Source organism: Macrobrachium nipponense, chromosome 30 (genome assembly GCF_015104395.2).
Source record: "Macrobrachium nipponense isolate FS-2020 chromosome 30, ASM1510439v2, whole genome shotgun sequence".
NCBI classification, from domain to species: domain Eukaryota; kingdom Metazoa; phylum Arthropoda; class Malacostraca; order Decapoda; family Palaemonidae; genus Macrobrachium; species Macrobrachium nipponense.
In genome coordinates, this window is record NC_087218.1 from 13,935,859 (window position 1) to 13,963,358 (window position 27,500).

Sequence of the window (27,500 nt, forward strand, 5' to 3'; positions counted from 1 at the left end):
GTACGTTGATTCAGAACGCAGAAGTCTCGGTCTAGTGATTTTTTTTTTAATTTTTTTTACATACGTTCGTACCTTTAGCAGTCGTAATGAGTGCTTTACGAATTCATGCCTTGGCGCAGCTAATTAGTACATTGCGAGTGTTTGATGAATTATATAATGCTTTATTTAATATGTACCTTCAACACGTGAATGAAGAGAATTCAATAACGAGAGGATTTTGTCAAATTCATACCTGCGACAGGTGGGCGACGGGATTTTGAAGTTTACCGCGAAGCCGGCCGGCCCCGGTATCGCCAGAATCCTGCCGAAACCAGTTCGCTCCGGCAGCAGCGCAGGCGCAGGATGCCCTAAGAAAGCGGTTTCATAACGGTAGACCGAAGGAGTTCATGACGGAGCCCTGTCGGCTGGCTATTTGTTTTCACCGTTATGGTGGAGAGGTTTTCTAGCGAACAGCAGTTTTCTTAGCTATGCAGAGGAGTAGGACCTCTTAGGAAAATAACTGTTCGTCCCCGTTATGGGAAGGAGGAGTTTCCATAAGCAGCTATTCTCTTGATCTGCCAGATAGTCCTATGAGTAGTATTTTTTTTTTTCACGGTTAAATAGGGAAGCATCTACCGGCCGTTGTGAGTTCCGGTTTCTGTAGGCACACGTGAAAGGTGGCAGATTGGCAGAGTTCTTGCACCGAAATATTAGTTTCACCTTGATTTATTTAATACTTTTCTCACTGTAATAGTAAAAATTTTTTCGCACTCCAGGTACACAGAAATGACCCCGTGCAGATTTATTCACAACGTAGTGAATGTAAATTGTAATGATTAGCTATCTTCATTATGCGCATATCTGAAAAAGTCTAGGTAGGTAGTACTGTGCTTTTCGATTCATTGTCTTCCCAAATCTAGCAGTTGTATCCACAGCGACCTTAGCAACAGACAAAGAGATCAGACTTGCCAAGTTCATTTCCTTTCTGTCATTCACTCTGTAGATCGAAACGTAACTAAGTGATGTAGCATTTCAGTATATCGACGTACAACGTTTTCAAGTGACGTAGCTGAGTGTACAACGTTTTCAAGTGACTTGAAGCTGAGTGTACAACGTTTTGAAGTGACTTGAAGCTGAGTGTACAACGTTTTGAAGTGACTTGAAGCTGAGTGTACAACGTTTTGAAGTGACCTGGAGCTCAGTGTACAACGTTTTGAAGTTGACTGAAGCTGGAGTCAGCTAAAGTACAAGCGTATTTTGAAGTGACTTGTTGCTGAGTGTACAGCGTTTTGAAGTGACTTGTTGCTAAGTATACAGCGTTTTGAAGTGACTTGTTGCTGAGTGTACAGCGTTTTGAAGTGACTTGTTGCTGAGTGTACAGCGTTTTGAAGTGACTTGTAGCTGAGTGTACAGCGTTTTGAAGTGACTTGTAGCTGAGTGTACAGCATTTTGAAGTGACTTGAGCTTGAGTACAGCATTTTGCAGACTTGTAGCTGAGTGTTACAGCATTTTGAAGTGACTTGTAAGCTGAGGGCAGCATTTTGAAGTGACTTGTTGCTGAGTGTAACAGCATTTTGAAGGACTTGTTGCTGGATGTACAGAATGAATTACTTGTAGCTGAGTGTGTACAGCATTTTGAAGTGACTTTGTTGCTGCGTGTACGCATTTTGAAGTGACTTGTTGCTGAGTGTACAGCGTTTTGAAGTGACTTGTAGCTGAGTGTACAGCGTTTTGAAGTGACTTGTAGCTGAGTGTACAGCGTTTTGAAGTGACTTGTTGCTGAGTGTACAGCGTTTTGAAGTGACTTGTTGCTGAGTGTACAGCGTTTTGAAGTGACTTGTTGCTGAGTGCTAACAGCATTTTTGAAGTGACTTGTAGACTGCCAGTTGTACAGCGTTTTGAAGTGACTTGTTGCTGAGTGTACAGCGTTTTGAAGTGACTTGTAGCTGAGTGTACAGCGTTTTGAAGTGACTTGTTGCTGAGTGTACAGCGTTTTGAAGTGACTTGTTGCTGAGTGTAGAACCACCTAGGAAACAGAAGCAGAAAAAGAATCCGCGGACTGGCAGAAGAGGGAAGTGTAGGACATTTACCCCTCCATAACGGGTCCTCCCTTTCGTGTACTGTACTTGAAAATAATTAAGCGGATAGTACTAGAGCGTTTTTTTTATACTCCTCACAGTGCAAGAGCAACTAGTTGCTGCATTTACAAAGGTCCAAAGGAATTGAATTCTAGTCTTGTCAGCTGTATGTTTTTGGTCTTGATTATAACTTGGAGTAACCCAACCTAACCTAACCTAACTTTACATAGTAGCCAAAATGATTTCGGGGCCAATCATTTATGGCCAAGCAACGGCGGGGCCTTTACAGGTGGGGGAGGGGGGGGGGGGGAGATCGGTAGGTTACGGGATTGATTTTCTAATTGAGACCACTAGATTATTATTATTATTAATTATTATTATTATTATTATTATTATTATTATTATTATTATTATTTATTTTTTTGTATATTTTGTTTTAATTATTATTATTAATAATTTTTGCTGGGGTTGGGGCCCCTAGTCCCCCACCGCCACCCCCAACATCCTAAATCCTCCACTGGCCAACATGACCTGTTCTCGATGGGGTTTGTGAATGGCGTAGTTGGTGGGGGGCATTGCACTGAACTTTAGAAATCCTATGACTGTTAATTAGCAGATTAATTGACATATTCTCAGCCTGTTCTAACAGTGATGCTCACATAAAGTGACTTGAATGAATTTCTCACGACCATAAAAAGTGACTGAATGAATTTCTCGCGGCCGTAAAAAGTGACTGGAATTAATTTCTCTCGACCATAAAACGTGAAAGAATTTATTTCTCACGGTCATATTCCCTGTGATCTAGGCGAGATTCACTTCAACGCAGACTCTCGGGCGCTCATTTCAATCTTCGTGGCTAGAAAATTAACTGCGTCTTCCTCAAGGTCATTTAAATATACTCTGAGTGTATTTAAAGGACTTTGGTCTTATCCCGCAAAACTTCGGCATTCGTACCACGTCACTGCATGGGCACACTGCACCGTCTAGTATCAAGAGACCCTTCGTTCCTTTCTGTGGAAACCGTGGATGATTTACCCTGGCAGAGTTAATGCCGTTCGTGCCCAAGTGCCATTGCAGTGAGGCACTCATCTCGAGTTACCGAAATGTCCCTAGTGGTTGTAATGCCTCTTGGAAGGACCGTACATCGGTGCCCTACATTTCGTATCTTTCTGATTTCTTCTGCTCAGCCGTGTATGTGTATTCATCTGTGTATTTTCATATATTTGCATTTTGAGTATGCTGCTCAGCGGAAGTTTGCTTAGCAAGTTAAAGGCCACATTTCTTGTCATCACATATGATGAATAATGCATATGAATCTCACTAGATGTCGTCACTGTCGTGTAGGGGATAGAGACGGTGCTTTGTTTACTGTCGAGAAACTGCGTTGACGACTTCACAAACTTGAATGAAATCCGCTTCAGCGACAGAGGATGAACGAACACAAAGGGGTTACTTGGAAAGTACGCATATGCGTTTATCACTACCATCAGTGTTTTTTTTTTTTTTTTTTTTTTTTTTTTTTTTTTTTTTTTTTTTTTTTTTTTTTTAGGTTAATAGAAGAGAAAACAATATATGCTTCCGATCTCTTTCTTTGTTTACATTTTTATCCATCCGGTGCACAGTTCTTATCTCAAGTATACGTCCGGCACCACATGAAGACAAGTGCTTCTTAATTAGCTCTTTACTGAAAGTACAATACACTATACAAGGATTATCTGATATGTAAAACAATCTCTCTCTCTCTCTCTCTCTCTCTCTCTCTCTCTCTCTCTCTCTCTCTCTCTCTCTCTCTCTCTGTGGTTTCCCACCTCATGCTAGACGCATACTTTCTATTGGAATTCTTCTGCTTCAGTTTTTTCATGCACATTTTCGCGACTGGAGGCTTCGTGATTGAACTAGGTGTGTAATGAAAGTTTCTACAGACACACACACACACACATAACACTTGGAAAAACAAACATGGCACTCGAGTTCCAACTGTTTCAAAGGCAAATTAATTTGTCAGTTTATTATAATTTTACAATAACTGATCACTTCTTTTTTATGTATTTACGTATTATCTTCTGTAACTTTTTTCTAATGAACACCACATTCTTTGGGAGATTGATTTTCAAGTCAGTGGTCCCTTTGGTGGGCTTGTTCCATGTGATTAGGGCTCACCTTCTGAATAGTGATAATTTTCTACCCTGTTTCCCAGCTGCTCTCGAACGTGCAAGAGGGAAATCGGGGAATTTCGGGTATTCACTGACTGGTCATGAACTGAATTGGGTATTTGACTTTCTCTTTAATCGTAGGGCGTTTTGCTCGAGTCATCGCGTGGCATTTAATGGGATAAAGAAGTTTTTGTAGTTTTTTGTGAGTTTTTGTAGTTTGGGGACGTAATTTATTGCGCCTCATCGTTTCATGAAAATAACGAAAACGTATTTATCATGAATTTTCTATGTTTTTCAGTTAAGACTGGGATTACTGCTATGTTTTTCAGTTAAGACTGAAATGGTTATTTATATAATTAAATAATGCATAGCATCATATCAAGGCAATTATTCTGAAAGACGAGTAAAAATGCTCGATTAAAATCCAGTTCGAGATTTACTTTACAAAATGTACGTTTTCTCATTTAGGGAAAATAAATTTTACAGAATGAAGGCAAGTTACACGCAAAATACAAACCACGGTCTAACAAATCATAGCAAAAGACAATAAAAGACGAAAAACTTCCCGCTTTCATGTCTAGTAAGTATTAATTGTGCTTCATTTTGCTGAATTGATTTAGTTAATGGCAGATCAACAGGTACGGAGCGTCATCTAGAACTACCTGCAACAGGTAGACATGAAGTCGTTTTGGTTTTGCTAATTGCAAGAAAAATATCGGCGCTGGATAAGCACACAGCCAAAAAGGCCATCAAGAGAAACACCTGTCATAAAAAGAAACAAATAAAAAAACGCGCCGAAGAAATTGAGTTTTCTGTATAACGTATAATGCTGTATAAAACAGTAGACTATAACCGGCAGATCTCCAGTTGCTCACCAGATGCGGTAGAATGAGGGTGCGTCCAATGGCTCCGGAAAGCGCTTGAAGTTGCACGATCCGTGGCTAACTTTAACCATAAATAAAAGTAAAACTACTGAGGCTAGAGGGTTGCAATTTGACACGTTTGATGATTGGAGGGTGGATAATCAAAATACCAATTAGCGGCCGTCTAGACTCGGTATACTATTTTTTTTTGTTTTTTGTTTTTTGGTAGCTCGTCAGCAAACATGTTTTGTCGACGTTGCTGTCTACAGACAAGCCAACCTGCCATGGCCTGTGTCAGTATCACCTTCACAGAGTCTTGGGGCTTGTGGTTCTTCAGATTGCCTCGTGGGAGAGTAGTGCCGTCAGTGCACCTCAAGGGAGGCGCTGTATGCACTGTTGAAGGTTCTTCGCAGTGTCCCGTCGACTCCTAGCTGCAACCCCTTTCATTCCTTTTACTGTACCCCCGTTCACATTCTCTCTCTTCCATCTTACTTTCCACCCACTCTTAACAGTCGAATCATAGTGCAACTGCTTTGAGGTTTTCCTTCTGATACACCTTTCGAACCTTGCTACTGTCCATTTCCGCTTCAGCGCTGACTGATTTCATAGGTCCCGGCGCTTGGCCTTTGGCCTAAATTCTATATTATATTTTATTCTCTTCAGACTGGAAAGGAGAAACATGCTTGGTGGACGATTGTTATCGTGGCATCCAATAATGGGAGCAATTCACTACCTCAGTCTCTAACTAGAGTTCACATGGGTAGGTTCTATGTTCCACTTCTCCTGAGGGATACGTCTTCCAGGAGAGGTGGAACATAGTACATCCTGCCTATGTGAACTCTCGAGAGACTGAGGGTTTCTTGCCCTGTGTGTGGCTCATCAACAGCCAATCAGGAGCGTCATAAGGGACTGGCCTAGAGATCAAATGCACGGTTGATGTGAATCTACTAGTGCTGGGACAAGACTTGCAGATATAAACACCACAAATAATGCGGCTTCGGACCCATAAAGAAAGAAAGATAAAAAAAATAATAATAACCGGAACTATTTGTCATCATGGCAGGCTGATTTATCACCACCGGTGTCCATTGACCTTCGGTTAAGGTGAAAGGTAAGAAACTGTTGGATCCTGTCTCTTATTCTGAAGAAATAAACAGCCTTCGTCATGACAAATGCAACGCATACCGAGTTACAATATTAGTTACTAATTTATCTGTGTATTATTTTTAGACTTTGCTCTGTTAAAACTTGCATTTCACATTAATGGTTTTTTGTTTGTTGTTGAAGACTAACCTGGCCTTATGCCAGCACGGGTTCTTGCTCATAGAGCAGCTCGTAGGTTTTTGTTTGGTTTTCTTTCAAATCGACGCATATAAAAATTGACAATAATCTTCTGTAGCTACATTGCTTCATTAGTCTCTTTGATTAAGGCTAAAAATAGCCTCTTGAACACTGGGGCATAATGAACAACTGTTTGTAAATCATCAATAACCACTGAATAAAGCAAGAGTTTGGTTGTCATTTTCCTCTGTAATTAGTAATCAAACCGCGAGCACGCTTCGAAATACGAGAGTTCAAACGTTGGGAGAAGTTCAAGAAAGAAAACTTTCCTGTTAAATAAAACGCCAATGCAAGGAATGAAAAAAAAAGAAACTCGAGTGAAATTAGAAGTGGAAACGTGAGTAGTGGAAGGAAAGAACTATTTTAGAACATGACAGGAAAAGATGAACAGCTTGCAACGAAATAAATACGTTTTTGGGGAGAAGCTCTGTCTCCATTCAACTTAACGAGTTTTTTTTGTTTTCCAACGAGCCTTACACACTACGAAAGACTCCAGCTCTGTTATTTATGGAACAGAAACACAAAGTGACTAACTTGGTAGAACAACCACATCGCACAGAAAGAACCATTACCACCGCCTCGCACAACTTTTACTTCTACAGCAGAGGCATTAAAAATGATCGTACGAATCTATTATTTGCACAACTTTTACTTCTACAGCAGAGGCATTAAAGATGATCGTACGAATCTATTGAAGGAAAATTACATGGCGACGGTTACCTAATGGTAACTTTAACCTCTTTTATTCCTTTCACTTCACCTCCAATCATATTATCTTTCTTGCATTTTCCTCTCGACCCTCTCCTGTTACACTTTTCAAACCTACCTATTCTCAATTTCCTTCCAGCGCTGAATGACCTCATAGGTCCCAGTGCTTGGTCTTCGGCCTGAACTCTAGTTTCCATTAACTTTCATGACGCACTTTCATAAGGTTTCCAGACTCGAATGGAGGAGGAAGCGACCGAGTCTAGAGATCTGGGTCTCTCTCAGATTCAAAACTGGAAAGCCATCGAGTCTAGAATGTGCGGTTATGTGGTCTCCTCCAGCTTAGGAAATTGGAGACGAAAATATTACGCTAAACACACATTCACTCGTAGTCTCCTTTCACAGACACTCCCCCCCCCCCCCCCAAACCCCGCTTCCCTCTCCTATTGGAGGAGAAGTGTGAAGTTAAGCAAGCATGAAAAGTAGGTCAGGCCTTGAGGGATTTAAAGAGTGAAAACGATGATCATGAAAACGAATTGAGTTTCAGAGGTTCATTCCCACAGGAATGACTAACCTAAGTTTGACTGGATATTCTCAATTCCAAAATGAGGGGCGATTCCTCCTCCCCCTCCTCTCCTTCTTCTTCTTCTCCTTTTTCTTTTTCTTCTTCTTCTTCTTCTTCTTGTGAATTTCATGCAAAACTGAGCAAGATGGCTTCAGCAATTTCTTCTGTCATTTTGTCTAAACTTAAGAGCACGTTTACATCGGACTCCAGAGAATTTAATGGCCCAAGTCGTTTTTTGAGGCCTTCTCTTTTCTTTTAAACTATTCAACCTTTCCACCTATTGTTAATGAATGTACTACTACTAAATATTTCGCAGTTATCCGTATCGATAGGAATTTACCTAACCACTTTTTGCTATGTATTCAATCATTTTTAGAATCTAGGTATTCATTTATCCTTTTGTTCGTCTATTTCCTCTGAGGGATTGACGTTCTCTTTTAAAAATAATAACTTCGATGTTACTCCAAAGAGTCGTTACGAATCTTTCCCAAACCTGTTGTAGACCGATTAACAAGTGTTGAAGACAGGTGTTGCCCCGTCGGTACTACGCTGGTCGTTATTTTTTACGAGACTCACGCGGCAAGGTACATATAAGGGCGAGATAAATCTGATTTCCCCCCATCTACGTAAGGTCATCCTCACATCTGTGATAATGACCTCTGCGATCCTATCGACCTGGAATCACGACGGGACTGAAACCAAAGCGGCAATTCTTCTCGTTAACGCCACAAATGGGAAGCTTTTGGTTGCTCCCGTAATTGCCTGATTTTAACTACTACTTGTAATTAATTTCACGTCGTGATTCGTGTTAGAAAGTGGTGTTTCATCCACTCTGGCTTTCTTAGAGTACAGGGGATCGTAAGTGCCCCAATTCAGCAGCTTTGCGTGTTCTCTTGATTGATGTATCAGAAACGTCCATTTGTAACGTCTTGTATCGTCCGTTTTCAAAGAACTGTGACCTCTGCGTCGCCACTGTGAAATTACTCTCAGTTCCGCCACGTACAGCCCAGTTGGCTACAAAGAATCGCTCTCTCTACCCTATTCCATCCAAGCAGGCTAAATACAATCCCTCTTTGTACCCTTTTTCATCCAAGCAGGCTACATACAATCACTCTTTGTACCCTTCTCCATTCAAGCAGGCCACATGTGCAAACCTTTCTGGGACTTAGTATGACTTCTGGCATAGCGGGCTGTGTTCCAAACCCCATATTAAGAGCGCATGCTTATCAGTTCGGTACTTGTCCCAACTTTCTTGCCCCACCATTTGTATTCCCCTTGAGGTTCAAGCGTATGATGGTTTGGTGAGAACCTTACTTACATCAAGCATTCGCTCCTTCGAGTTTGTAGTTTCAGTCTTTGATTAACTGAGGTAAGATGTCCACTAGAATTTAGATTTTCGAGTCCCGAGTTTTTAGAGATCTTTTGTAGATTTCTTGTGACTAGGACGCGTCTAATTTTTCTTGGCTTTTAGTGACCAAGAGTTTTGATTACAGTTGTAGGTGCCCTTTGAAAATATGCTCGTGGATAAAAAGAGCAGTCTTTATGAGAAATTCGTACTTGTTCAAAATCTTGAACAATAATAGAAATCGTACCGTCTGCTGGAATTTTTATTTTCTGTTCTTCTTAGGTTTCTGTAAAGGAAAACAATAGACATGGCCTTTTTGTCTGTGTGTCCTTCAGCCCTCTGATCTTGAAAAATACTGAGGCTAGGAGGCTGCAAATTGGTATGTAGATCATCCACCCTTCAATCATCAAACATTCCAAATTGCAGCCCTCTTGCCTCAGTAATGTTTATTTTCTAAGGTTAAAATTAGCCATGATTGTGCGTTTGGCACCGATATAGGTGCCAACAACACAGGCCACCACCGGGCGCTTGGAGAAAGTTTCATGGGTCGTGGGTGAGAGTTTCATACATCACTATACGCTGTACAGAAAACTCGACTGCGTCGAAGTAACTATGGCGCATTATTGCAGTATTTTTTTCAATAAATGAAGAATTTCAAGTCTTGATCATTACAATTAAAGGGCTAATTTTCTGCTTGAATTTGTGCTTATGGATAAATACAGTTGAATTATTGCTTGTGTGGATAAATACAGTTGCATTATTGCTTGTGGGTAAATACAGTTGAATTATTGCTTGTGTGGATAAATACAGTTGCATTATTGCTTCTGGATGAATACAGTTGAATTTGTGCTTCTGGATAAATACAGTTGAATTACTGCTTGTGTGGAAAATTCTAGCATTAATTGCTTGTGTGGATAAATACAGTTGCATTATTCTAGTTGGACAAATACTGTTGATTTATTGGCTTGTGTGGATAAATACAGTTGAGTTATTGCTTCGTGGATAAATACGTTTGAAATTGTGCTGTGGATAAATTCAGTCGCATTATTGCTTGTGTGGATAAATACAGTTGCATTATTGCTAGTGGATAAATACTGTTGAATTATTGCTTGTGTGGATAATACAGTTGAGTTATTGATGTGGATAAATACAGGTCTGAATTAGTGCTTGGGATAAATACAGCTTGAAAATTAGTGCCTGTGGATAAATACAGTTGATATTGCTTTGTGAGATAATACATTTGAATTATGCTTCGTGTGTAAAATAAGTTGATGAATTTTGACTTGTGGATAATTACAGTTGAATTTGTGCTTGTGGTAAATACAGTTGATATTTACTGAGTGTGTGGATAAAACAGTTGCATTCATTGTTGTGATGAATACAGTTGATTATTGCTTGTGGATGAATTATTAGTGTAATAGTTGAACTTATTGCTGTGGATAAATACAGTTGCATTATTGCTTGTGGATAAATACAGTTGAATTATTGCTTGTGTGGATAAATACAGTTGAATTATTGCTTGTGGATAAATACAGTTGAATTAGTGCTTGTGGATAAATACAGTTGAATTAGTGCCTGTGGATAAATACAGTTGAATTATTGCTTGTGGATAAATACTGTTGAATTATTGCTTGTGGATAAATACAGTTGAATTATTGCTTGTGGATAAATACAGTTGAATTATTGCTTGTGGATAAATACAGTTGAATTATTGCTTGTGGATAAATACAGTTGAATTATTGCTTGTGTGGATAAATACAGTTGAATTATTGCTTGTGGATAAATACAGTTTGAAATTAGTTGTGTGGATAAATAAGTTGAATTTATTGCTTTTGTGGATAAATAAATTATTGGAATACGCGTGAGGGATAAATACGTTTTGAATTATTGCTTGTGGAAATACATTTGAATTATTGCTTGGTGTTAACAATAACAGTTGAATTATTGCTTGTGGATAAATACAGTTGAATTATTGCTTGTGGATAAATATAATAGCCTTGATGAGACATTCAATTGAAGGTAAAATCCTGAACGGGGAAAGAAAAATCCTACCACAAGAAATTCCTCCAAATGTATGAAGGAGATCCTAAATAAATTAGACCTCGGGGATGTTTTCGATAATATATTGCCACAATCTCCTATGAAGGACTTCTTTAGTATATGTACTGAAACATTTTACAGCTGTTATGTTATCCGTATGTTACCATTGTTATCCGTCTATATTTTCGTTCTTAGATGTTTTTGAAGGATTTCAATGGCGTTAGAAATTGTACCGGAATAATTAGGAATTCCTTTTTTTATATAGTTTCTACCTCATTAACTTCATTAAGGCCACGTCAATGACCTTAGATGTCAAGATGCCATAAAACTTCCAATCTGCTGGAATCCCAAGGTCTGTTGCAAGTTCCTAAGCATTAGAATCTGGGACAAGGTTATTTGTTTTATTCCCTTGTTTGCAAATATGGTTAATGAAGTTATATTAGTGAGTATGTTGAGCATTAGATGGTCTGATTACTGGAGATTCCGCTGAACAAGATATAGACGAGTAATTATGTATGTATATATATATATATATATATATATATATATATATATATATATATATATATATATATATATATATGTGTGTGGTGGTGTGTGTGTGTATGTATGTATAACTGAATCACGAAAGTTAGGAACGTGATAAATCCATAAATAAAGATATATGCCACGAAGGAAAAAATAAACGAAGGAGGATCTGCGAGACCTTTCGACGTTAAACGTCCTTTACTGAGCAGAAACTGACATAAATGAGGCAAAAGACAATACAAGAAGATTCGTATAACTGACAGATAGGGATTATAAAGAGATTAGTTCCAGGTGTGTCGGATTATAGGTACTAATCTCTTTATAATCCCTATCTGTCAGTTATACGAATCTTCTTGTATTGTCTTTTGCCTCATTTATGTCAGTTTCTGCTCAGTAAAGGACGTTTAACGTCGAAAGGTCTTGCAGTTCTCCTTCGTTTATTTTTTCCTTCGTGGCATATATCTTTATATATATTATATATATATATATATATATATATATATATATATATATATATATATATATTATATATTATATATATGTAATGTGTGTCCTCTAATGGGTGGTCCACGTAAAGGGGTAGTGCCGTCAGTACACTTCATTCTGTGCAATGTAGGCATTACTTAAGGTTCTTTGCAGCGTCCCTTCGGCCCCTAGCTGCAACTACTTTATTCATTCCTTTTACTGTACCACCGTTCATATTCTCTCTTCCATTTTACTGTCCACCCTCTCCTAATAATTGTTCCATAGCGCAACTGCTATGAGGTTTTCCTCCTGTAGCACCTATCAAACCTTTTACTGGCAATTTCCTTTTCAGCGTTGAATGGCCTTAGTTGCCCCAGTGCTTGGCGTAATGCCAAAAATCTGTATAAATGAAAAATAAAAAAAATCTAACGGGTGGTTTTAATTCCGGAGAGAAACAAGAAGACAATGGCAACCGGCTAATTCATTTAATATTAGATACATAATGCATATATATTATTATATGGGTATATCTATCTAATAGTATTATATATATATATATATATTATATATATATTTATTTATATATATATATATATATATATATATATATATATATATATATATATATATATATATACATACACACACACGCTAACACATTATTTCCTAATTCTTAAAAATTTATCTAAGTCTGTTTTCCTTTACATAGGTTTCCTTCGTCATCAGAAGGCCGCCAGCATCTGCTTCTACGTTGTAGCCCGCAATACCTCCAGGAAAAAGCAACACATCTTTTTCGCCATGGTCACGACAAACTGAGGTATTGTAGTAATATAGTTTTCTGTTTTCTCACTTTTTTTTTTTTCCAATAATCGTGTAAAAAGGTTCAGCAGTTTGCATTAGTCCTCTCATATCAGTAGGAAGGTTCATGGACGCTTGCAGCACATTTTCCAAGGGGGGGGGGGGGGCTGCAAATCACGTACATTGATAGTTTCCGGTATCAAACAGACAAACACTTTTGACCATTTGTACTAGCAGGTTAATTCCTAGAACAGTATCAGTGCCTGCATTCCTTTAATAATGCAAGTATATATAGATATATATATATATATATATATATATATATATATATATATATATATATATATATATAATGTATGTATGTATATATATATATACGTATGTAATGTATGATATATATATATAAATATATATGTATATATATATATAGATATATAATTATATATATATATATATATATATATTATTATATAGATATATATATATATATATATATATATATATATATATCCAGGATTTCAGGGGGGCAAATGCCCCCCCTTTCCCTAACGTGCAGCCGTCCATGGGAAGGTTTTTGCTTGTGTCGCTTTAATTTGGATTTTATTCTTTGTTAAAATGTCGATGCAATTCTTGACTCTTATCAATCATTAGTCTGTCTATATTATTAGCCATATAACTTGAGATCGGTTGAACGGTTTTTGAGGAAACATGGCGACGACGTAACCATCATCTGAGCAGACAAGCACTGTCGCAGCTTTTTTCAAAATCTGCTCATAAATTAACTATTCATGTCGCATCTTTTTCATGAAACTTATCAGTTTCTTGTCTCACATTCATTGGACGAAACTGACATAAATTAAAAAGACAATGTTGTATGATCGTTTTTTTTTTTTTTTTTTTTTTTTTTTTTTTTTTTGTGATGAAATAGGCAAACATGAATTTAAATCTGGAAATGGTAGAACCTTTCTTTCAATAATGAGGGGACAAATTTAAGTATATCAAAGTTTTAACCAGACGACTGAGCTGGCTGATAAACAGCTCTCCTAGGGTTGGCCGGAAGGATTAGATATTTTCACGGGGTCAGGGGCCAACTGATTTCTTAGCAACGGGATCTATAGCTTATTGTGGGATCCGAACCAAACTATATCGAGAAATGAATTCCTATCACCAGAAATAAATTCCTCTGATTACTTTCTGATGGCCGCGGGAAACGAACTCGGGCTACCAGATTGATAGTCGAGTAATGAGGGGAAATAAAAACTTCAGCCATGATAGAGTGAAGTCTAAAATAACACAAGAAAAGTTGAACGACGAGGGGAAAAGAAGTATTTCAAAAACGACACGGGAAAATATAATTATGAGAGGAGAAATATGAGATTTCAGCACTGGAAATATCAGTGAAAAGACGAAATTTAATTGCGAGACGGAAATGTATGAGAGATAACAATGATGAGAATAGAAGTAATGTTTCATAATTATATGATTGATGAAGCTGAATTTCAGTGGAGTGCTAAAAGCATAAGGTTTCCTGCTGTGAAAGGACTGAGCGTCGAATTTCAGTGGAGGGGGAAATTGTGGTTGTCGGTGATGAGAGGAGAAATGATTAAATAAGTTAAAATGCTCATTTTATTTATGAGATGGGAGGCTATAAATTCTAATAGTGAGGGCGGAGAAAGTATACATTCTAATGAAAGGGGGAGAAGTATACATCCTGATAATGAGAGAGGCAAAGTAAAAATTCTATTGAGAGGAGAAACTAGAAAGTCTAATGATGAGAGAAACTAGAAAGTCTAATGATGAGAGGGGCAAATGTATAAATGCTGATGATGGGAGGGGGCGAAAGTATAAATTCTAATGGTAAGAGGTCAGTTATAAATTGTAAAGATGAGAGGTTTAAGTATAAATTCTACTGATGAGAGGGGAAGGTATAAATTTTACTGATGAGAAGGGAAGTATATATATAAATTCTACTGATGAGAAGGAAAAAGTATAAATTCTAATGATGAAATGGGAGAAATTATAAATTCTAATGATAAGAGGGTCAATTATAATTGTAAAGATGAGAGGTGAAATTATAAATTCTACTGATTAGAGTGGAAATTAAAAATTCTAATGAAGGGAGGGGAAAGTATAAATTCTACTGTTTAGATGGGAAGGTATAAATTCTGCTGATGAGCAGAGAAGGTATAAATTCTACAGATGATAGGGGAAGGTATAAACTCTACTCATGAGCAGAGAAGGTATAAATTCTACAGATGATAGGGGAAGGTTTAAATTCTACTGATGAGAGGGGAAGGTATAAGTTCTACTGATGAGATGGGAAAGTATAAATTCTACTGATGATAGGGAAAGATATAAGTTCTACTGATGAGATGGGAAAGTATAAATTCTACTGATGATAGGGAAAGATATAAGTTCTACTGATGAGAGGGGAAGGTATAAATTCTACTGATTATAGGGGAAGGTATAAGTTTTACTGATTAGAGATGAAGGTATAAATTCTACTGATGAGAGGGGAAAGCATAAATTCTAAAGATGGGGGGGGGGGGGGGGTGGGAACGAGTATAGATTCTAATTATAAGAGGGCCAATTATAAATTTAGAAGATAATAGGTAAAAGTATAAATTTTACTTATGAGATGGGAAGGTATAAATTCAACTGATGAAAGAGGAAAGCATAAATTCTACTGATGAGAGGGGAAAGTATATTTTCTAATGAAGAGAGGGGAAAGTATAAATTCTAATAAAGCGAGGGGAAAGTATAAATCCTAATGATGAGAGGGGAAAGTATAAATTCTACTGATGAGAGGGGAAAGCATAAATTCTACTGAAGAGAGGGTAAAGTATAAATTCTACTAATGAGAGGGGAAAGTATAAATTCTAATGATAAGAGGGCCAATTATAGATTAGAAGACGAGAGGTAAAAGTATAAATTCTACTGATGAGATGAGAAGGTATAAATTCTACTGATGAGAGGGGAAAGTATATTTTTTTGTGAAGAGAGGGGAAAGTATAAATTCTAATGATGAGAGGGAAAGGTATAAATTCTACTGATGAGAGGGGAAAGTATAAATTCTACTGATGAGAGGGGAAGGTATAAATTCTACTGATGAGAGGGGAAAGTACAAATTCTACTGATGAGAGGGGAAGATATAAACTACAGATAAGAGGGAAAAGTATCAAATCTATTGATGAGAGGGGAAAATATAAATTCTACTGATGACAGGGGAAGGAATAATTTCTACTGACGCCTGGAAAAATGGGAAAATCTAATGATGAGAGGGGAGAACAGAAATCCCAACAATGATGGTGGACATCATCTGCTCCTGATGATAAGACGGAAGGTAACATCAATAAGAGGGGAGGGGGTGGGGGAGGGGGTTATTTTCGAAGAGGAGAGAATGTGAACGCTCAAGGCCGTTGTCCTCGCTATAAAGTTCTCGGTTCCACGATTTAATCAGGAATTTGCGTCATCGAAGCACTCTGAATCCCTTTCAGCCTCGCGACAATGGTATACGATTGAAAAGGCGGAAAAATAAATCTATTGATATCGTAGTGGCGCAAGCAAGTAGTATATACTTTGTTATCATTATTATTATTACTGTATCCAACCCCTCTTGTTATGCCTTCAAGAGAAGGCCCCGTTAGTGGGTTACTGCTGTCTGTGTAGTTGAGCATAAAATTTAGGCCAAAGGCCTAACTATGAGGTCATTCAGCGCTGAAATGAAAATTGACAGGAAGAGGTTTGAAAGGTGTAACAGGAGGAAAAACTCGCGGTTTGCACCATGAATAAAATTTTATGAGAGGGTGGAAAGTCAGATGGAAGAAAGGGAATGTGAAAGGAGGTACAGTAAAAGGAACGAAAATGGTTGTAGCTAGGGGCCGACGGCACGCTGCAAAGAACCTTAAGTAATGCCTACAGTGCACCGCATGAGGTCCACTGACGGCGCTCCTAGGCATTGCTTAGGTTATTGGCTGCAACCAATTTTGTTCCTTTTACTGTACCTCTGTTCGCATTCTCTTTTTCCATCTTACTTATCCCCCTCCCCCCCCCCCCCTCCTAACACCTGATTCACTGCGTAACTGCGAAACTTTCCTTCTATTTCACCTTTCAAACCTTTTTATTTGTCAATCAATTTCCGTTTTAGCGCTGAATGACATCACAGGTCCCAGTTGGCCTTTGGCCTAAATTCTATATTCTAATCCAGTGTTGTCCAAACATTTTCGCCTATTTTACCCTTTATTACCTTCTACTGTTACGTAAAACACCCCCCCCCCCCCCCCTCAAAAACACCCCCCCCCCCCCCCCCCCCCCCCCCCCACCCCCCCCCGGCCCACCATGGCTGACCAAACTCAGTTTTATTTAGGATAATCATGCAAATAGTATATTAATTATGAAAAGACTGCATTATAGGAGTGTTGGTCAATAAATTCAAATTTATTACACAAATAAAAATGATGATTTAATAACCAAATGCTTGAAAATTATTTACACAACTTAGTGTGAGATGTGAGGCTGATGTTCACTGATGGGATGTTTCTGTTGTGAGTGTGTGTGTGTGTGTTCCTTGTTTGTTCACGTACCCTCATGATCTATGTTGCGTACCCCTGGACCCCAGTTTGGACAACACTGTATATCTAATCTAATGCTAATCAAGAGAAGTTGCCCGACTTTACATTAATAACTTCATGTTTTTAGAAAGAGAGTAGCTCTCTCTCTCCCTAAAAAGGTCAGTTTCGTGTTACAAGATTTGTGATAAGATTTCGTTCCAAGCACCTCTAAAAACGAACAGTATTTTCTGTTTAAAACTCCATTAATCATTTCAGATATTCTGCCAAATCATATAATTCCACGAAGACAACCTCTCTTTGAAAGGGGCCACAAAATATAATCCAGCGGTGAGGTGGCAAACTAGTATATTCCAACTGTGATGTTGCAAACTATATTCCAGCCATGATGTTACAAACTATATTCCAGCCGTGATGTTACAAACTATATTCCAGGCAATGTAACAAACTATATTCCAGCCGTGATGTTACGAAATATATTCCAGCCATGATGTTACAAACTATGTTCCAGCCGTGATGTTACAAAATATATTCCAGTCATGATGTTACAATGTATATTCCAGCCGTGATGTAGCAAAATATATTCCAGCCGTGATTTACAACATATATTCCAGCCGTGAAGTTACAAACCATATTCCTCCAGTGATGTTATTAGTATTGACGCCTTTCTTTAATCGTAATTCATTTATTAACACAGCACCAGCTCCTGTCTGTTCTGCTAAGTAAAAGACATTGGAAAGAAATATAGTGTGTAGCACGGCCAATTAAAAGGCATTGGAAAGGAATACTAATATATAGCACGGTTAAGTAAAAGGAAATGAAAAGGAAGATTAGTAATTAGTACGACTAAATAAAAGGGCATTAGAAGGAAGTATTAGGGTATAGCATGGCCAAATAAAATAATTGTAGAGGAATATTTTATATAGCATGACTAAATAAAAGACATTGGAAAGGAATATTGTGCATATTAAAGGCATTAGAAAATAGTATTGTGTATAGCACGGCAAAGTAAGTCACTGGGAAGGAATACTGTGCAAAGCACGGCTGAATAATAGGCATTTGAAAGGAATATTATGTATAGTATGGATAAGTAAAAGACCCTGGAAAGGAAGAGTGTGTATAGAACACCTAAATAAAAGGCACTGTAAAAGTGTATGAAGTATAGCACGGCGAAGTAAAAGTCATTGTAAAGGAATATTGTGTATAGCACAGCAAAGTAAAAGCCATTGGAAAGGAATAATGCGTATAGCACAGCAAAGTAAAAGCCATTGGAAAGGAATAATGTGTATAGCACAGCAAAGTAAAAGCCATTGGAAAGGAATAATGTGTATAGCACAGCAAAGTAAAAGCCATTGGAAAGGAATATTGTTTATAGCACAGCAAAGTAAAAGGCATCGGAAAGGAATAATGTTTATAGCACAGCAAAGTAAAAGGCATCGGAAAGGAATAATGTTTATAGCACAGCAAAGTAAAAGGCATCGGAAAGGAATAATGTTTATAGCACAGCAAAGTAAAAGCCATTGGAAAGGAATATTGTGTATAGCACAGCAAAGTAAAATCCATCGGAAAAGAATAATGTTTATAGCACAGCAAAGTAAAAGGCATCGGAAAGAAATAATGTTTATATCACAGCAAAGTAAAAGGCATCGGAAAGGAATAATGATTATAGCACAGCAAAGTAAAATCCATTGGAAGGGAATATTAGTGTATAACCCAGGCTTAGTAGAAAAAAAGAAAGAAAAAAGCATTGGAAAAGAATAGTGTGTATACAGCACGGCCAAGGAAAATGAATAGAAAGGAATATTATAAAGTGCGTCTGTCAACCTCAGCGCACTCGGCGCGCCAGTGTTGCAAACCACCTGCGCTCGGTAATTGCTCTACTTTGGATGTCTAATTTACCTGTGTGGACCGGAGTTGTAAGTCCACATCGACAGAAGACTTGCGGAGATCCAAACTAGATAATAAGCTTTTGGTTGCTTTAGTGCAGCGGCAAACCTTTACTTCTTCATTTTTTAGAATTATCAAGCTCGCGTCTTCATGCTTTGCTAATTAAAAGCGCACCACTTCATCATTTGTTACAAGTAATGAGCTTACATCTTCATCCTATGTTATATTACCTATGTGAAATTAGATTAGGAAGCTAACTTCTCCACCCTGTGTCAAAACTTTTAAGTTTGTTCTTCATCCCTTGTTAAATTGGGAAGAGTACCTCTTCAGTTTTTTTTTTTTCAAATACAAAGCTTACGTTTTAATCCTATGTTAAATTAGGAAGCGCACCTCTTCAGATTTTTTTTAATTACAAAGCTTTCATTTTCACCCTATGTTAAACTAGGAAGCATACAACTTCATCATTTATTAAACGCAATAAGCTTGCACATTCATCCTTTGTTAAATTAGAAAGCGTGCCACTCCAGATTTTTGTTAAATTTAAAACCTTAACGTTTTCATCCTTTGTTAAATTAGGAAGCGTTTTACTTCATCATTTGTGAAGTTGTTAAGAGTAATAAGCACAGATCTTTATCCTTTGCTATAATTGGAAGCCTACCCTTCATACTCAGTTGAACTGACAAGCTTAGCTCTTCGTTTTGTTAAAAAGAAATTCATGGATTTATTTTAAAAATATTTTACTGGATAGTTAGAGGTTCATCATCTACTCTTCCTGGACATAGCAGTTATCTGTTTGTGTGTGTGTGTGTGTGTGTGTGGATGGGGGTGGTGTTACTGTCAGCCAAAACTCAGTTTCTTTGCACATTCGTCAACTCTCGTCTTGGTGACAAGAGAATAGAGGCCAAAGTATTCAAAGCATTCAAACAAGAGAACGAGATCTTAACAACTGAGATCTTAACAATTGGGCATTTTTCCAGACTGGGCTTTGAGCAATAGTGATGCCGTCTCAAATCATTTAATTAATTAACAGACCTAGACTCGATTTGCATAATGTCCTAGTTTATCCTACAGTGCTAATCTTTCGTAAGATTGGCGAATAGAAAAGCTAGCGTGATTGACTGCGAATTATCTGACGTGGGATTTATCAGGGGGTCCACTAGGCGAGTTTCTTAAAACTCACATCTCGTCTTACTTCGGTAAATACTAATGATTACGCGTTCAAAGTTTTAGATATTCGTCTAAAATGCAGAGGCCAATGCAGCCCAATACCCTTTTCTAGCCCAGATCTGAAAAAGACAAAAAGGAAGACGGGTACCTAACCGATTCGGAAGCGACAGGCCTTTCTGTCTTACGTAAAGAAAGATTATATATTATTTGTATAGTAGAACGGAAGTAGGTAGAGAATTCCAAAGCTTGGCAATGAAGGAAACGAAACAGCCCATGGACCGTGTACCCCTATGAGGATTACTACCAATTTCCAGGTGCAGACAACATGTGGGAGAATGTTCAGATCATAACTTTGTCTTGCTAAGGCCTCGCCTTACATTTAACAAAACAGTAAGAAGTAGAAATCAGTAGTACACAAGTTGATGCGTACCTAATAGAAAAAAAAAAATTCTGGTTTTATTAACCACTCCTCCCCTTTTTTTGTGTGTGTCTTCGTGAAAACGAGGGGTGCAAATGCCAAACTTAATGGCGTCAGGATTTTAGTATCGATATTTTTTTTTTTTTTTTTTTTGCGTGTGACTGACGATGTTTTGGTTATCGTATACACAGGCAAGTTTTTGCAAGAAGTCGGCTCAAGAAACTGGTAGACGACTATCAATTCAACAGCCAAACTGGTATACTATCTTCAACCAAGAAGCGAGGTTTCTAAATATAAGTTCAAGAACCATTTTTAATGTTCTGCGCTGGAACTGTTTACTCGATAAAACCGAAGAAAGATGCATTGATGTTTCATTAAAGAAAGCTGAACTCCGTAACATCCCTTGTTAATGGAACTCAAATGGAAGCAAGACTGATCTCTGGCAAGTGTTAGTGTTAGAATGTTGTAGGTGTGAAGTGCTGACGGGAATTTTATACATGCATGCTCCTTTACTAACTCGTGATTACTTTGATAAAAATCTTATCTATTTACTAATTCTCACTGTTATCGGTATTACAGTCATTACCAGAAATCTGCACTCACACACACATACATACATACATATACATACATATATATATATATCTATATATATATATCTATATATATATATATATCTATATATATATCTATATATATATATATAGATATATATATATATATATATATATCTATATATATATCTATATATATATATATATATAGATATATATATATATAAAAGTTTGAAATGACGTTAATTCACAAAACGATATTCACAGAAAGTTCTCACATGCAATGAAAGAATGTGGTGAAGAATGTTGAATGCAACACTCACTACTCGTCGAATGTTATTTCACAGGGGACGGGTAAAACCATTTTGTGTGAAGAATGTTGGGCATAACTCGCTACTCGTCGAATGTTGTTACATTCTTGGAGGAGGGAGAATCAATTCCAGTGTGAAAAGGAATGTGAGAAGAAAGTATGTTGAATAAAAAAGCTTTTTTAGTCAGTGCTCGTCAAAGATCATTACATGGAAGGGAAAGCTTAAAGCTTCTTTTCGTTATAAAGAAAAAAAAAAAGGTTTAAAGCTTCCTACTCTTGAGATAACTACCTCATTACTTAATCTTAAGTAGGTCATGGTATTTCTGTACGTGAAGAAAATTCTGAACTTAAACCTCACTGCTAAGATGGACCTACTTCTACATAGAAAAAAAAATGTCGAACAGAAAAACTCGCTACTTGTCGAATACGACCTCGTCACGTGAGTAAGAAATAAAAAAATAAAAAAAAATATAATAAAAGTCTTTTGTTTATGACGTCGTCCTGAGACTGTAGCAAACATTAACGACTGAGAAATCTGATAAGAGAGCCGCCCAATCAGAGCGCGTCTAAGGTTTTGTTGGTTCCCTGTTGCCATGGGCGCACAAACACGCAAGACGACGGGTGATCTGAAATGTACCCTGATTGGTGGAAATTTCCACGATGATTCTTCTGAAATACGAAACTATATTTGCCATCAATCACTCGTACGTAAGGTAAGACAGGCTGATGTCATTGTTGTTGGGAGGGCTACGAGCTGCCCAATTTATGTATCCCGTTACTTCCTTGCACGCTGTCAGTTTCCCGTTTCGTGTAAGTACTATAGTAGATTCACACCAACCGTGCATTTGACGTCTAGGCCAGTCCCTTACGACGCTCCTGGTTGGCTGTTGATAAGCCATTCACAGGGCTGGGAACTCTCAGTCTCTCTCGAGAGTTCACATAGGCTGGATGCATCTTCCACCGCTCCTGAGGGATGCGCCTTTTAAAAGTATCCCTCAGGAGAGGTACACACATACATGCTGCCTATGTGAACTCTCGAGAGAGACTGAGAGTTTCCAGCCCCGTGAGTGGCTTATCAACAGCCAATCAGGAGCGTCGTAAGGGATCGGCTGGGCGATAAATCCTCGCAGTGTTGCCAGATCTACAGTTCACATAACAGGTGTTATCACAGAAGTCATACTATACACTTCAGGCGCGTTTTAGTTTTGTGGCTGCTTTGTGATATTAATATACAATATCAATGGAGAGAGTATTATTTTTAAATCATATTTTAAGGATTTCCATTGCCAGAAAATTAATTAAAGAGTTGAAACTCCAAAACACTTGACATGGGAAAACGGTTATCCATAGTTTGAGAAAATGTAGCTAAGAAAAAAAGAAGTAAAATACACGCTGAAGATTCTTCGGAGCAATTGAGTTTTCTGTATGGTGTAGAATGCTGTATGAAACTCATGAACGGCCTATGAAACTCTCAGAAATGGCCCATGAAACCCTCAGCCGCGGCCCATAAAACTTTCAGCCAGGGCACGGTGGTGGCCTGTGTATAGGTGCCAGATGCACAATCATGGTCAACTTTAACCTTAAATAAAATCAAAACTACAAAGGCTAGAGGACTGTAATTTGGTATGTAGAATGATTGGAGGGTGAATGATCAGCGTGCCATTTGCAGCCATGTAGCCTCAGCAGTTTTCAAGATCTGAGGGCGGACGGACAAGCCAACTCAATAGTTTTTGTATTGTTTTTCTGTTTGTTAACAGAAAACTAAAAAAACTATACCAACAAAAATTATATATATACTATATATATATATATATAATATAATATAATATAAAGTTGTGTATAAAATACGTGCGCACACCTGTACGCACATGCGTACATCTTTTATTAACGCTGACGTGGGCGTTTAAAACATTTGCTTCACGTGTCAGTGATGTCATACTTTAGAAAGTCTGTTGCAAGTGTTAATTTCCATTTAGTAAAGAGACTGACTTGTATTCGCCAGGATATGGTCACTTAGGAAGAATCCTTAGTACAGTCGGCCACACATATAAGTAAACACATTTCAGCCACAAGGGCTGGATGTGATCTGGTAACACTGGAACTGAGTCTCCAGACGCACGATGAAACCCGCCCCTCCACCGTGGCCACCTCCCTCCACACGTCTTCCCCAAACATTTTTCCTTCACTCCCACCCTTTCAAGCACACGTTTATAACTTCTGCTCCCTCTCTCTAATTTCTCCTTTAAGGAAAATAATATAACTGAAATCTATTCTGTAGGTTCATTTTATCATCATGTGGGGGGCGAGAAAACCCGTCTGTTCAACTTTTGTCGTAATAATATTATTACTTGCCGTTACCGACAGAAGAATTAACTCGGTTTTCTGGCGCTCTCTTGTATAATGGGATTTAGCTATCTACCAATAAAAGCCTTGTCTATCAAATAACAGCATACCTACTACTCTTTAATTATAATTATAATATCAACAGCCGCATTCCAAATTCTTATTATTACAAAGACAACTAGCATCAGATCGTATACGACATTACGTAACTCAAATAAGCATGCAGAAATAAAGAAGGCATAAGTTGAGGAGAGAAAGACCTCCATAGGCCTAGAAGACACTGAAGGAAGAGAAACAAAGAGACAGTTATAAGACACAGTGTAATAGAGCTGAGAGTGTGGCTGGTGTCACAAGGGGCACCATTACCCTCTTAAGTATAATTGGGGCATAGGTCTTGACTTGTCATAGGGGTTATTATGGGAGTCGATTCTTCCTTATGGTTGGACGTTTGTTTGGTCACAACCGACTATCATTGGATTACATCCGACATTGGGTCAAATTCTCGTATTTTTGTGCATGATTTTAACTGCTCGGCATACGTCTACATATATCGATGCCAAGCATGTGCGTTTTTGTTTGTTTGTGTTCGTCCTGCAGGTGTGAATTCCCACGTTAAGAATGTATCAAGTAATAATGAGATTATATCCTTATATATATATATATATATATATATTATAATATATATTATATATTATATATTATATATTAATTATATATATTATTTATATATATATATTATAAACATAATATATATATAGATAATGTTATATTATTATTAATTATATATATGTTATATATATATAGATCTATGTATGTATAGATTGTATATATATATATATTATATATAATATTATATATATATATATATATATATATTAATATATCTATTATATATATATTAGAAAATATTTAATTTGACGTCCAAAACCTGATATTTAGTAACAATTTTAACGTCATACCGTAATTAAGTGGATCAAATATTTACAGCACCCTATAATTAAGGATACATAATAGATTGAAAAATAACCATTTTATTATAAAATATGTATCAGTGTTTAGTCCATCCACCATCGTTGGCGATGATATGTTGTAGTCTACTGGGGACGGAGGCTACATGATTGTAGACGATTTGTTGATTTTTTTCTGAATATCTCCCATTCGGACATGGTGTGTTGGAGGAGCTGCATTGATTATTTGCTCTTGGCCTGGGATCCAGGAGTTGACGATGGTCCCCCCCCCCAGCAATTTTCCAAGGGATTCATATCACACCCCTTACTTGGCCAGTCCAGGCAGGTCAATGTCTCGTTGTTCTCAAACCATCGCTTAACTATCCTGGCTGTGTGAATTGGACAGTTGTCCTGCAAAAACAAACGTCACATATGTAGTATATATTAATTATTTTTTACAAGAGGCGTCAAATTGTGAAGGTGAGCTGGACATAATCTTTAATTTAAGGTTCTGGCAGTTTTCTCCCTGTTTAGAGCTCTCCTTTCTCCTGGTTTGAAAAGCTGAGAGATATTCCACCTTCGACTCCTCCCAAAGAGCTCGAAGCCATAAGCCACGTGAAGTTGAAGTCTATCGTGGAGAGGAAGAAGGTGGAATTTCGCTTAGCTTTTCAAACCAGGAGGAAGGAGAGATTTGAACTGGGAGACAGAACCTTACGTTAAAGATTATGCCCAGCTCACCCTTCCGACAAATGGACACCTCATATGATACTTGCATATCATATATATATATATATATATATATATATATAGATATATATATATATATATATATATATATATATATATCTAATATCTTATATATATATATATATATATTATATATAGATATATATATAGATATATATATAGATAATATAATATATATATAGATTTATATATATAATATATATATATATATATATTATATATATATATATATATATAATATATATATATATATATATAAATTCACCATAACATGACTGGAATATCTTGAAGTAATAAAAGTCCACACTTATGAGAAATGTATATTAAAAATACATAAAAGACTGGAGCTTTCGTCTACTTGATTAGTAGACCTCATCAGCCGTACTGATTTTTCCTTTTCAATAAATATACAAAAAATTTACGAAGTACAGGCAGGACTCTTGGAACCGTCTCCAGAAGAGGTAGTTCAACCACGACGATCGGCTCGTCTTTTGGCCAGACATTTGAACGAGGGAATAACAGATTGAGATAGTTTGTTTTGGTGTTATCTCCCTTGGAGACGGTTCCAGAGTCCTGCCTGTCCTTCGTAACTTTTTTGTATGTTTTTTGAAAAGGAAAAATCAGTTCGGCTGATGAGGTCTACTGATCAAGTACACGAAAACTCCCCAGTCTTTTATGTATTTTTTAATACACATTTTATAGTGTGGACTTTTATACTTCATATATAATAATAATAATAATAATAATAATAATAATAAAAATAATAAAAAATAATAATAATAAATGCAAAAGCCCTCCACTGGAGCCTGTGCAAGAAACATCAGCTACCTTGCAGTAATAAGTGGTACGAGCACCAAACCTGAAGGAGTGATAGAAAACGATCAGGCAAAGATCCTCTGGGACTATTGGTATCAGAACGGATAGGGTGATACGTGCAACAGACCAGACGTGACGTTGATTGACAAAGTCAAGAAGAAAGTATCACTCATTGATGTCGCAATACCATGGGACACCAGAGTTGAAGAGAAAGAGAGGGAAAAAATGGATAAGTATCAAGATCTGAAAAATAGAAATAAGAAGGATATGGGATATGCCAGTGGAAATCGTACCCATAATCATAGGAGCACTAGGCACGATCCCAAGATCCCTGAAAAGGAATCTAGAAAAACTAGAGGCTGAAGTAGCTCCAGGACTCATGCAGAAGAGTGTGATCCTAGAAACGGCACACATAGTAAGAAAAGTGATGGACTCCTAAGGAGGCAGGATGCAACCCGGAACCCCACACTATAAATACCACCCAGTCGAATTGGAGGACTGTGATAGAGCAAAAAAAAAAAAAAAAAAAAAAAAAAAATAATAATAATAATAATAATAATAATCAGCATTACCATTGCCTACTAAATAATACCAAATGAATGGCAGATATTCTGTAGTTACAACATCAGTGCTGAGTCGTTGCGAGTCAAAAAGGAAACAAAAGCCGTGAGTAGTTTCTTAAAACAAGGAAAAATCACCCTTGAACTTTGATGCCAGAAGATGGCGAATACCTCAAGAACCAACAACCATACAACTGATTCGTTCTCACGGAGCTCAAATGTTCTCTCTGACTCGCAACAACTCATATATTTTTACATTTTGTAACAAGTTCTGTATAAATAGAAGAAGTTAATAAGAAACAAGTTAATGAAAACCAGCAATA

General features: G+C 37.3%; 1 protein-coding gene across 7 annotated transcripts in view; it reads left to right on the top strand.

Annotated features, from left to right (window-relative positions):
• Positions 1–27,500, top strand: part of LOC135202302 (uncharacterized) — a gene marked incomplete at its 3' end in the record, with an annotated part of 223,734 nt that overhangs the window by 124,940 nt on the left and 71,294 nt on the right. For all 7 annotated transcript variants that reach the window (XM_064231626.1, XM_064231627.1, XM_064231632.1 and 4 more), the window contains 1 exon segment: positions 12,772–12,879.